The 11,756-nt window shown below is 46.3% G+C and overlaps 2 pseudogenes; both read right to left on the reverse strand.

Moving 5' to 3' along the window:
- Nucleotides 1–5,957: 5,957 nt before the first annotated feature.
- LOC142201200 (uncharacterized) lies at nt 5,958–9,700 on the reverse strand (annotated as a pseudogene).
- A 115-nt stretch (nt 9,701–9,815) lies between these two features.
- The window catches only part of LOC142201201 (uncharacterized), an 18,966-nt pseudogene continuing 17,025 nt past the window's right edge, over nt 9,816–11,756 (reverse strand).

Raw genomic sequence — 11,756 nt, forward strand, 5'->3', positions numbered from 1 at the left:
ACAGTGACTGTACCAGCAGAATAGTGAGTGCAGCTCTGGAGTATAATACAGGATAAGTAATGTAATGTATGTACACAGTGACTGTACCAGCAGAATAGTGAGCGCAGCTCTGGAGTATAATACAGGATAAGTAATGTATGTACACAGTGACTGTACCAGCAGAATAGTGAGTGCAGCTCTGGAGTATAATACAGGATAAATAATGTAATGTATGTACACAGTGACAGCACCAGCAGAATAGTGAGCGCAGCTCAGGAGTTTAATACAGGATAAGTAATGTAATGTATGTACACAGTGACTGCACCAGCAGAATAGTGAGCGCAGCTCTGGAGTATAATACAGGATAAGTAATGTAATGTATGTACACAGTGACTGCACCAGCAGAATAGTGAGCGCAGCTCTGGGGGATAATACAGGATAAGTAATGTATGTACACAGTGACTGCACCAGCAGAATAGTGAGCGCAGCTCTGGAGTATAATACAGGATAAGTAATGTAATGTATGTACACAGTGACTGTACCAGCAGAATAGTGAGCGCAGTTCTGGCGTATAATACAGGATAAGTAATGTAATGTATGTTCACAGTGATTGCAGCAGCAGAATATTGAGCGCAGCTCTGGAGTGTAATACAGGATAAGTAATGTAATGTATGTACACAGTGACTGCACCAGCAGAATAGTGAGCGCAGCTCTGGAGTATAATACAGGATAAGTAATGTAATGTATGTACACAGTGACTGTACCAGCAGAATAGTGAGCGCAGCTCTGGAGTATAATACAGGATAAGTAATGTAACGTATGTACACAGTGACTGCACCAGCAGAATAGTGAGCGCAGCTCTGGAGTATAATACAGGATAAGTAATGTAACGTATGTACACAGTGACTGCACCAGCAGAATAGTGAGTGCAGCTCTGGAGTATAATACAAGATAAGTAATGTAATGTATGTACACAGTGACTGCACCAGCAGAATAGTGAGTGCAGCTCTGGAGTATAATACAGGATAAGTAATGTAATGTATGTACACAGTGACTGTACCAGCAGAATAGTGAGTGCAGCTCTGGAGTATAATACAGGATAAGTAATGTAATGTATGTACACATTGACTGTACCAGCAGAATAGTGAGCGCAGCTCCGGAGAATAATACAGGATAAGTAATGTAATGTATGTACACAGTGACTGCAACAGCAGAATAGTGAGTGCAGCTCTGGAGTATAATACAGGATAAGTAATGTAATGTATGTACACAGTGACTGCACCAGCAGAATAGTGAGTGCAGCTCTGGAGTATAATACAGGATAAGTAATGTAATGTATGTACACAGTGACTTCACCAGCATAATAGTGAGCGCAGCTCTGGAGTATAATACATGATAAGTAATGTAATGTATGTACACAGTGACTGTACCAGCAGAATAGTGAGCGCAGCTCTGGAGTATAATACAGGATAAGTAATGTAATGTATGTACACAGTGACTGCACCAGCAGAATAGTGAGCGCAGCTCTGGGGTATAATACAGGATAAGTAATGTATGTACACAGTGACTGTACCAGCAGAATAGTGAGCGCAGCTCTGGAGTATAATACAGGATAAATAATGTAATGTATGTACACAGTGACTGCACCAGCAGAATAGTGAGTGCAGCTCTGGGGTATAATACAGGATAAGTAATGTAATGTATGTACACAGTGACTGCACCAGCATAATAGTGAGCGCAGCTCTGGAGTATAATACATGATAAGTAATGTAATGTATGTACACAGTGACTGTACCAGCAGAATAGTGAGCGCAGCTCTGGAGTATAATACAGGATAAGTAATGTAATGTATGTACACAGTGACTGCACCAGCAGAATAGTGAGAGCCGCTCTGGAGTATAATACAGGATAAGTAATGTAATGTATGTACACAGTGACTGTACCAGCAGAATAGTGAGCGCAGCTCTGGAGTATAATACAGGATAAGTAATGTAATGTATGTACACAGTGACTGCACCAGCAGAATAGTGAGTGCAGCTCTGGAGTATAATACAGGATAAGTAATGTAATGTATGTACACAGTGACTGCACCAGCAGAATAGTGAGTGCAGCTCTGGAGTATAATACTGGATAAGTAATGTAATGTATGTACACAGTGACTGTACCAGCAGAATAGTGAGCGCAGCTCTGGAGTATAATACAGGATAAGTAATGTAATGTATGTACACAGTGACTGCACCAGCATAATAGTGAGCGCAGCTCTGGGGTATAATACAGGATAAGTAATGTAATGTATGTACACAGTGACTGTACCAGCAGAATAGTGAGCGCAGCTCTGGAGTATAATACAGGATAAGTAATGTAATGTATGTACACAGTGACTGTACCAGCAGAATAGTGAGCGCAGCTCTGGGGTATAATACAGAATAAGTAATGTAATATATCATCAGAGCTACCCTAGTATGCAATGGAGCCTCCACTTTCATGTGTTATCTATGAAGCTGGTGTCTTCCTATGTTATAGAGAGGTCTTTGCACCTCTGAGCCGCCTATAGCTACAGCACTATGTACCAGTATTCTGTAGCCACTATGTGGCGGTTTTTATTGTGGTTACTATATAGATTTACCCAGTAGGCATTTTATGGCTGTAGTTTTTGGCATCTTGTGGATACAATGGCCGTGGGACTTATAAAACCATATCTTACTTTCTCGTCTATTTGTCGGCCATTGATTCCTGCAGTATCTGGGGAGCCCTTGGATCGTGTGCTGGCCTTACGCACATGGAGGCACACACCCAAGTTGCACAATAACCCTCCAAAAGTGTGCTGGAAAAATATCCTTCATGACTCAACACCATGTCTGGGTCAGCTGCTCCTAGGATAGAAAACAACGCCATATTGTACGCTGGTGATTGGGTGGGGCGAGGAACTGGCAGGAATTGGGGGGGATATCTCTGGGTCAGTGTTACATTGTATTATTGCTGCAGATGATTTACCCCCCTTAGCCTCCATACTACCCGTCCCATCAGATAAGAGGGATTCAGACCAGTCCGAGTCAAATGTAGAATTTCTATTACTTTGCAGTTTTCCAAAAAGTTTTTCTAAATTGAATTTCTGAAGTCATTTTTTCCAGTAGCCACGGAGGAAGTCGTAGGAATTACCATCTGTTTATTCTACGTCTCCGATATTCAGTCTCATCCACGTAGACAGATATCCCAGTGCTAATGGCTCCGGCTCCATCTCACAGATCAGGCAACATGGAAGCAATTTACAACAAGGCTTAATTTAGGATTCTTTAATTCTGAGTTATAATTACAGGAGCCCCTAGATGTGGCCAGAAGAGAAGTGCAAGTAGTGACACCCCCGAGCAGAGAGCGATGGCGGGGTCACCCCAGGCCAGACACATGTCATATGTCACAAGGACCTGGGGGATATATTCATGGAAAAAATCCCACCCCAAGAATCAGTCCCTGACCTGGAGAGTCCTAAATGTGCAGGAGAAGGTTATGGGGGGCGCTATACAATGTGGCACAGGCTCTAGGACCCTGTAGGCACCTGTAGTCTGGATAGAAGATGAGATACGGCAGGACATGGAGGTATATACAGGCTGTGTATGGTATATAGCAGTACATTTTACCACAGATGTTACACCTGTAGTCTGGATACAAGATGAGATACGGCAGGACATGGAGGTATATACAGGCTGTGTATGGTATATAGCAGTACATTTACCACAGATGTTACAACCTGTAGTCTGGATACAAGATGAGATACGGCAGGACATGGAGGTATATACAGGCTGTGTATGGTATATAGCAGTACATTTTACCACAGATGTTACACCTGTAGTCTGGATAGAAGATGAGATACGGCAGGACATGGAGGTATACACAGGCTGTGTATGGTATATATCAGTACATTTACCACAGATGTTACACCTGTAGTCTGGATAGAAGATGAGATATGGCAGGACATGGAGGTATATACAGCTCTGTATGGTATATAGCAGTACATTTACCACAGATGTTACACCTGTAGTCTGGATAGAAGATGAGATATGGCAGGACATGGAGGTATATACAGGTTCACACTTGTAGGTTGGTGACGTCCCAGCTCGGGGGTAAATTTGGTGCCCGGGCAGGACCAGGAGGTGTTGTCATCTGGGGCAGACATTACTGGGTACCAGTTGTCCGCCATACGATGAGAGACAAGACATTAGGCAGTTTCAGGATGTCCATTATATATCCTGTACATATCCTGGATCCATCGCTATATACGGTAGTTCAGTCTATACAGTCCAAGTTTCTCAATCACATCATCACTGCAAATGAAGGTTGATGGTGAATGGTTGTCCATGACAGGACATGTAATGGGGGCCATGACACCAAAAGTCCCTGACAATGTTTCAGGCAGAGACAGGGGATGTAATGAAGGCGCCCCCTGGACAAGGAAACTGCAGGAGCTGCACGTGCTTGTCAGTAGACCAAATAAATCCCTCTGCTAGTGATTGCTAGGCCATGATGTTCACCATATCTGTGCCGTCACGTATTCACTGCCCCAACACATCCCAACAGCCGGGTCAGGACGTTCTAGATGGCGGGAATTCATGCAAACAAGCATCTTGCTTCTCCGAGTCTGATGATGAGCCCCTCTGTTTGTCAACTGGGCAAAATGTCTTCAAGTGTGTCGTAGCGGTGAGTGATCTATTAATCAGAGGTACACTACCCAAAAGTAGCCTGTTCAGAGTGCCGCGGGGAAGCACTATTACGCCCTCTTGTGGTTAGACCAAGAGTTTAATTTCTGGTATGTGACATAACAATGAATATGATATAGATGAGGTTGATCCATTGACAAGGAATCCGAGGTCTCTCCTGTTATCTGACATGGTCTATCCAGAATTATAGAACAATCTGCCATATGAGATCTTGTATAGCGCACAATGGTCTCCCCCCTCAGCGCTATACACTGTCCAGTAGCAATATTATTCCTGCCCTGTTACACCCAGTCCAGGGTCTTATCCTCATATTGACTCCTCTAAGCCCTATCTGACCCCCAGTGTAATAGGTGGGTAGATAAATAACCCATCGCCCTCCTCACAAGACCCACTCTTATTATCTCAGGACGCCGCTCGGCCCTAAAGGTTTATGTCTTTTTCCTAAATGGATTCTCCTTATTGTTCTAAGATCGGAAGTGAATGTCTTTGTATTTGCCTTTCTTCACATAAGATAAGACGTCTTGCAGGAGATTTTGGCCGCACTTCATAGCCGGGATCACCGCAATCTTTTTAGGCAATTATTAGAGGATTTGGGATTTTATTGTCTCATTCCTTCTGAATTCCACTTCTCATGTTTTTTGATTTTTTTCCTATCCTGCTGTTTTCTTATGAAGCCGCTATTTTATACGATATTATTCTGACAATTTATTCAGTTTCTACTTTTTTATTTGAAATGTTGTCCTATACAAATACCCAGATGCCATTTGATCCTGATGGCCTATACAAATACCCAGATGCCATTTGATCCTGATGGCCTATACATAAAATAACCGTAGTATAAATTATAGTCTATAGTCTTGATAAAGTGCATTACTTTCTTCCCATTGTGTATATACTTTGTTATCTTCATTCGGTTGTGTATGTATTTGTATATTATATCCCATTTGTAAACCATATCCTACTGCTATACAATAGCCGGTTAGTTTAGTGACACCGGCCCTTTATTTCCTCTTTTCTGTTCCTTTTTCGTGCACAATATTCTTCTGTTTTAGCTTTATTCTCATTGCAGATCTTCCATCATATCTTCCTGTACATTATTCCCTACATCTTTTATCATTTTACTCTTCATAGACTATATTTCGCTACCCACATCCCACATATATGCTCCACATTCATATTCCAATACTACTCTCATTTCTAGTCTTTCCATATTTTTACCCCTCTCTCTGCCTATTTCTGCCATTATATACTCTCCTTCTCCTCTTCTCACTCTCCTCTCTCCGTCTCCTCTTTCTCCTTCTCTTTCTCCTTCTCCTCTTTCTCCTTCTCCTCTTTCTCCTTCTCCTCTTTCTCCTCTCCTCTTTCTCACTCTCCTCTCTCCGTCTCCTCTTTCTCCTTCTCTTTCTCCCGCTCCTCTTTCTCCCTTCCTCTTTCTCCCTCTCTTCCTTTTCCCACTCCTTTTTCTCCTTCTCCTCCTTCTCCCTCTCCTCTTTCTCCTCCTTCTCCCTCTCCTCCTTCTCCCTCTCCTCCTTCTCCTCTTTCTCCCTCTCCTCTTTCTCCCTCTCCTCTTTCTCCCTCTCTTCTTTTTCCCACTCCTCTTTCTCCTTCTCCTCCTTCTCCTCTTTCTCCCTCTCCTCTTTCTCCCTCTCTTCTTTTTCCCACTCCTCTTTCTCCTTCTCCTCCTTCTTCCTCTCCTCCTTCTCCTTCTCCTCCTTCTCCTTCTCCTCCTTCTCCCTCTCCTCTTTCTCCCTCTCCTCTTTCTCCCTCTCCTCTTTCTACCTCTCCTTTTTCTCCCTCTCCTCTTTCTCCTGCTCCTCTTTCTCCCTCTCTTCTTTTTCCCACTTCCCCTTTCTCCTTCTGCTCCTTCTCCCTCTCCTCTTTCTCCTTCTCCTCCTTCTCCCTCTCCTCTTTCTCCCTCTCTTCTTTTTCCCACTCCTCTTTCTCCCCTCTCCTCCTTCTCCCTCTCCTTCTTCTCCCTCTCCTCTTTCTCCTTCTCCTCTTTCTCCCACTCCTCTTTCTCCCTCTCCTCCTTCTCCCTCTCCTCCTTCTTCCCTCTCCTCTTTCTCCCTCTCCTCTTTCTCCCTCTCCTCCTTCTCCCTCTCCTCTTTCTCCCTCTCCTCCTTCTCCCTCTCCTGTTTCTCTCCCTCTCCTTTTTCTCCTTCTCCTCTTTCTCCCTCTCCTCTTCCTCTTCTCCCTCTCCTCTTTCTCCTTCTCCTCTTTCTCCTTCTCCTCCTCTCCTCTCTCCTTCTCCTATTTCTCCCTTTCCTCTTTCTCCCTCTCCTCTTTCTCCTTCTCCTCTTCTCCTTCTCTATCTTCTCCCTCTCCTCTTCTCACTCTCCTCTCTCCTTCTCCTATTTCTCCCTCTCCTCTCCTCTTTCTCCCTCTCCTCTTTCTCCACTCCTCTTCTCCTTCTCCTCCTTCTCCCACTCCTCTTTTTCCCTCTCCTCCTTCTCCTTCTCCTCTTTCTCCTTCTCCTCTTTCTCACTCTCCTCTCTCCTTCTCACTCTCTCCTCTTTCTCCTTCTCCTCCTTCTCCCACTCCTCTTTCTCCCTCTCCTCCTTCTCCTTCTCCTCTTTCTCCTTCTCCTCCTCCCCTTTCTCCTTCTCCTCTTCTCACTCTCCTCTTTCTCCCTCTCCTCTTTCTCCTTCTCCTCTTTCTCCTTCTCCTCTTTCTCCCTCCCCTCTTTCTCCCTCTCCTCTTTCTCCTCTCCTCTTTCTCCTCTCCTCTTTCTCCCTCTCCTCTTTCTCCCTCTCCTCTTTCTCCCTCTCCTCCTTCTCCCTCTCCTCTTTCTCCCTCTCCTCCTTCTCCCTCTCCTGTTTTCTCTCCTCTCTCTTTTTCTCCTTCTCCTCTTTCTCCCTCTCCTCTTTCTCCCTCTCCTCTTTCTCCTTCTCCTCTTTCTCCTTCTCCTCCTCCTCTCCTCTCTCCTTCTCCTATTTCTCCCTTTCCTCTTTCTCCCTCTCCTCTTTCTCCTTCTCCTCTTTCTCCCTTCTCTATCTTCTCCTCTCCTCTTTCTCACTCTCCTCTCTCCTTCTCCTATTTCTCCCTCTCCTCTTTCTCCCTCTCCTCTTCTCCCACTCCTCTTTCTCCTTCTCCTTCTCCCACTCCTCTTTTTCCCTCTCCTCCTTCCCCTTCTCCTCTTTCTCCTTCTCCTCTTTCCCTCCTCTCCTCTCTCCTTCTCACTCTCCTCTTTCTCCTTCTCCTCCTTCTCCCACTCCTCTTTCTCCCTCTCCTCCTTCTCCTTCTCCTCTTTCTCCTTCTCCTCCTCTCCCTTTCTCCTTCTCCTCTTTCTCACTCTCCTCTTTCTCCTTCTCCTCTTTCTCCTTCTCTTTCTCCTTCTCCTCTTTCTTCTCCCTCCTCTTTCTCCCTCTCCTCTTCTCTCCTTCTCCTCTTTCTCACTCTCTTCTTTCTCCTTCTCCTCTTTCTCACTCTCTTCTTTCTCCTTCTCCTCTTTCTCCCTCCCCTCTTTCTCCCTCTCCTCTTTCTCCCTCTCCTCTTTCTCCCACTCCTCTTTCTCCTTCTCCTCCTTTTCCCACTCCTCTTTTTCCCTCTCCTCCTTCTCCTTCTCTCTCTTTCTCCTTCTCCTCTTTCTCACTCTCCTCTCTCCTTCTCACTCTCCTCTTTCTCCTTCTCCTCCTTCTCCCACTCCTCTTTCTCCCTCTCCTCCTTCTCCTTCTCCTCTTTCTCCTTCTCTCCTCCTCCCCTTTCTCCTTCTCCTCTTTCTCACTCTCTCCTCTTTCTCCTTCTCCTCTTTCTCCTTCTCCTCTTTCTCCCTCCCCTCTTTCTCCCTCTCCTCTCTCTTTCTCCTTCTCCTCTTTCTCACTCTCCTGTCTCCTTCTCCTCTTTCTCACTCTCTTCTTTCTCCTTCTCCTCTTTCTCCCTCCCCTCTTTCTCCCTCTCCTCTTTCTTCTCCTCTCCTCTTCCTCACTCTCCTCTTTCTCCCTCTCCTCTTTCTCACTCTCCTCTCTCCTTCTCACTCTCCTCTTTCTCCTTCTCCTCCTTCTCCCACTCCTCTTTCTCCCTCTCCTTCTCCTTCTCCTCTTTCTCCTTCTCCTCCTCCCCTTTCTCCTTCTCTCTCTTCTCACTCTCCTCTTTCTCCTTCTCCTCTTTCTCCTTCTCCTCTTTCTCCTTCTCCTCTTTCTCCCTCCCCTCTTTCTCCCTCTCCTCTTTCTCCTTCTCCTCTTTCTCACTCTCTTCTTTCTCCTTCTCCTCTTTCTCACTCTCTTCTTTCTCCTTCTCCTCTTTCTCCCTCCCCTCTTTCTCCCTCTCCTCTTTCTCCCTCTCCTCTTCCTCACTCTCCTCTTTCTCCCTCTCCTCTTTCTCACTCTCCTGTCTCCTTCTCACTCTCCTCTTTCTCTCCCTCTCCTCCTTCTCCCTCCCCTCTTTCTCCTCTCCTCTTTCTCCTTCTCCTCTTTCTCACTCTCTTCTTTCTCCTTCTCCTCTTTCTCACTCTCTTCTTTCTCCTTCTCCTCTTTCTCACTCTCCTCTTTCTCCTTCTCCTCTTTCTCCTTCTCCTCTTTCTCCTTCTCCTCTTTCTCCCTCCCCTCTTTCTCCCTCTTCTCTTTCTCCTTCTCCTCTTTCTCACTCTCTTCTTTCTCCTTCTCCTCTTTCTCCCTCCCCTCTTTCTCCCTCTCCTCTTTCTCCCTCTCCTCTTCCTCACTCTCCTCCTTCTCCCTCCCCTCTTTCTCCCTCTCCTCTTTCTCCTTCTCCTCTTTCTCACTCTCTTCTTTCTCCTTCTCCTCTTTCTCACTCTCTTCTTCTCCTTCTCCTCTTTCTCACTCTCCTCTTTCTCCTTCTCCTCTTCTCAACTCTCCTCTCTCCTTCTCACTCTCCTCTTTCTCCTTCTCCTCCTTCTCCCACTCCTCTTTCTCCCTCTCCTCCTTCTCCTTCTCCTCTTTCTCCTTCTCCTCCTCCCCTTTCTCCTTCTCCTCTTTCTCACTCTCCTCTTTCTCCTTCTCCTCTTTCTCCTTCTCCTCTTTCTCCTCCCCTCTTTCTCCCTCTCCTCTTTCTCCTTCTCCTCTTCTCACTCTCCTGTCTCCTTCTCCTCTTTCTCACTCTCTTCTTTCTCCTTCTCCTCTTTCTCCCTCCCCCTCTTTCTCCCTCTCCTCTTTCTCCCTCTCCTCTTCCTCACTCTCCTCTTTCTCCTCTCCTCTTTCTCACTCTCCTCTCCTTCTCACTCTCCTCTTTCTCCTTCTCCTCCTTCTCCCACTCCTCTTTCTCCCTCTCCTCCTTCTCCTTCTCCTCTTTCTCCTTCTCCTCCTCCCCTTTCTCCTTCTCCTCTTTCTCACTCTCCTCTTTCTCCTTCTCCTCTTTCTCCTTCTCCTCTTTCTCCTTCTCCTCTTTCTCCCTCCCCTCTTTCTCCCTCTCCTCTTTCTCCTTCTCCTCTTTCTCACTCTCTTCTTTCTCCTTCTCCTCTTTCTCACTCTCTTCTTTCTCCCTTCTCCTCTTTCTCCCTCCCCTCTTTCTCCCTCTCCTCTTTCTCCCTCTCCTCTTCCTCACTCTCCTCTTTCTCCCTCTCTCTCTTTCTCACTCTCCTGTCTCCTTCTCACTCTCCTCTTTCTCCCTCTCCTCCTTCTCCCTCCCCTCTTTCTCCCTCTCCTCTTTCTCCTTCTCCTCTTTCTCACTCTCTTCTTTCTCCTTCTCCTCTTTCTCACTCTCTTCTTTCTCCTTCTCCTCTTTCTCACTCTCCTCTTTCTCCTCTCCTTTTTCTCCTTCTCCTCTTTCTCCCTCTCCTCTTTCTCCTTCTCCTCTTTCTCCTTCTCTCCCTCTCCTCTCTCCTTCTCCTATTTCTCCCTTTCCTCTTTCTCCCTCTCCTCTTTCTCCTTCTCCTCTTTCTCCTTCTCTATCTTCTCCCTCTCCTCTTTCTCACTCTCCTCTCTCCTTCTCCTATTTCTCCTCTCCTCTTTCTCCCTCTCCTCTTTCTCCCACTCCTCTTTCTCCTTCTCCTCGTTCTCCCACTCCTCTTTTCCCTCTCCTCCTTCTCCTTCTCCTTCTCCTCTTTCTCCTTCTCCTCTTTCTCACTCTCCTCTCTCCTTCTCACTCTCCTCTTTCTCCTTCTCCTCCTTCTCCCACTCCTCTTTTTCCCTCTCCTCCTTCTCCTTTTCCTCTTTCTCCTTCTCCTCTTTCTCACTCTCCTCTCTCTCCTTCTCACTCTCCTCTTTCTCCCTCTCCTCCTTCTCCTTCTCCTCTTTCTCCTTCTCCTCCTCCCCTTTCTCCTTCTCCTCTTTCTCACTCTCCTCTTTCTCCTTCTCCTCTTTCTCCTTCTCCTCTTTCTCCTTCTCCTCTTTCTCCCTCCCCTCTTTCTCTCTCTCCTCTTTCTCCTTCTCCTCTTTCTCACTCTCTTCTTTCTCCTTCTCCTCTTTCTCACTCTCTTCTTTCTCCTTCTCCTCTTTCTCCCTCCCCTCTTTCTCCCTCTCCTCTTTTCTCCCTCTCCTCTTCCTCACTCTCCTCTTTCTCCCTCTCCTCTTTCTCACTCTCCTCTCTCCTTCTCACTCTCCTCTTTCTCCTTCTCCTCCTTCTCCCACTCCTCTTTCTCCCTCTCCTCCTTCTCCTTCTCCTCTTTCTCCTTCTCCTCCTCCCCTTTCTCCTTCTCCTCTTTCTCACTCTCCTCTTTCTCCTTCTCCTCTTTCTCCTTCTCCTCTTTCTCCTTCTCCTCTTCTCCTCCCCTCTTTCTCCCTCTCCTCTTTCTCCTTCTCCTCTTTCTCACTCTCTTCTTTCTCCTTCTCCTCTTTCTCACTCTCTTCTTTCTCCTTCTCCTCTTTCTCCCTCTCCCTCTTTCTCCCTCTCCTCTTTCTCCCTCTCCTCTTCCTCACTCTCCTCTTTCTCCCTCTCCTCTTTCTCACTCTCCTGTCTCCTTCTCACTCTCCTCTTTCTCCTCTCCTCCTTCTCCCTCCCCTCTTTCTCCCTCTCCTCTTTCTCCTTCTCCTCTTTCTCACTCTCTTCTTTCTCCTTCTCCTCTTTCTCACTCTCTTCTTTCTCCTTCTCCTCTTTCTCACTCTCCTCTTTCTCCTTCTCCTCTTTCTCCTTCTCCTCTTTCTCCTTCTCCTCTTTCTCCCTCCCCTCTTTCTA

The sequence above is a fragment of the Leptodactylus fuscus genome, chromosome 4 (genome assembly GCF_031893055.1).
Source record: "Leptodactylus fuscus isolate aLepFus1 chromosome 4, aLepFus1.hap2, whole genome shotgun sequence".
In the NCBI taxonomy this organism is placed as follows: domain Eukaryota; kingdom Metazoa; phylum Chordata; class Amphibia; order Anura; family Leptodactylidae; genus Leptodactylus; species Leptodactylus fuscus.